General features: G+C 42.1%; 1 long non-coding RNA gene across 1 annotated transcript; it reads right to left on the reverse strand.

Annotated features, from left to right (window-relative positions):
* Positions 1-204: 204 nt before the first annotated feature.
* Positions 205-1,105, reverse strand: LOC149249326 (uncharacterized). Its single transcript, XR_016265831.1, has 3 exons — positions 1,052-1,105; positions 846-930; positions 205-651 (listed from the first exon to the last, which is right to left on the reverse strand). It is a non-coding gene; the product is annotated as an uncharacterized LOC149249326 (long non-coding RNA).
* Positions 1,106-1,339: the final 234 nt, after the last annotated feature.

Raw genomic sequence — 1,339 nt, forward strand, 5'->3', positions numbered from 1 at the left:
AAATTGAAAGTTAAAATAAGTTACAATAATTCCATTACCTTCATTTATCTTATGAAAAAAAGTAAATGAAATCCCTTGAGCGTGAAATCCCTTACCCTGAAAACGAAAGTCCGAAGTGTGAAATCCCTTGCCATGAAAGCGAAAGTCTTGGGCGTGAAAGCCACAACAGTAGATAGGTTTCGAACGGAAGTGCCACCGGCCCCCTCTTCTGAACACTGCGCGTGAAAGTCCACAGTTGATGGAAAAAATGTCGACGACGCTGTCTGAGTATGGTTGTGGTGAGCGGAGCCCAGAAATAGGTGGCCGAGTCAGAAGGGCGAAGGTCGTTGGGGGCAAGCAGAGCGGGTGTGATGGAAGAAAAATGTCGATGGAGGTGCCTACTCTTGCCTGTGGTGAGAAAATCCCGTAAATGGATAGTAGAGTTGGAAGGGTGAAGGTGGTTGGAGGTGAGCACAATGGTGGTGATGGAGAAAAAATGCTGACAATAGTGCCTGCTAGTAGCTGTAGAAAGCAAAGGGCGGAAATGGTGAGATGGGTTGGAAGGGCGTAGATATTTTTCTGTCTGTAGAACAATTGTTTCTCCTAAATCCACCGTCTAATTAATGGGTGGACAGTTGTGCCATTGAGATTATTGCCCAGGAATATGTGTGCCTGAATTTTTTTGTTTGTACAGAACATTATTTAATGGCTACTCCCAATCTGTAACTCATGAGTCATATTCTAACGCAATTATACGTTAAGTCATATTCTAACGCAATTATAACTCATGAGTCATATTCTAATGCAATTATATGTTACAGTGTGTTTGAATAATGTTGAAATCATGTGAGCTTTCAGTGTATTACCTCTGAGAAATACGGGGTATATCCTCCTTCCCACTAGCCGCTCAAGCCCTCCCAAGCGCTGGAACTCCTGTTGCCACTGCTTGTACTGCACGATTTTCTTTCTATTAAAGCTTTTGCAATAACTATGGTCTTTCCTAAAACACCTGAAACTTAGCTTCCTGAAACACCTAAACATGAGCGCGTGGATGAAAAATGTGTTTGCTAACGTGAATCTGCAATGTGTTCGCTAACCTGAATGAAGATAGATAACCTGAATGAAGATAGAGGGCGGTGAATGAAGATAGATAACCTGAATGAAGGTAGAGGGCGGTGGAATGAAGACATGTCGACAGCTGTAAACAATTTCACTGACAAGTATAAGGGTGCTGGGTTCATGCAAGGTCTACACACCAATTTTGAAACTTAGGATAAATTGAGTTGCGCACACCAAACTAATATCAGGGCAAGTGATGCCTGCAATAAGAGGGTAAATACAAAACTTTGGCTAAATTTTT

This window comes from Pinus tabuliformis, chromosome 7 (genome assembly GCF_031772625.1).
Source record: "Pinus tabuliformis cultivar Carrire ecotype Pingquan chromosome 7, CPIR1, whole genome shotgun sequence".
NCBI lineage: Eukaryota > Viridiplantae > Streptophyta > Pinopsida > Pinales > Pinaceae > Pinus > Pinus tabuliformis.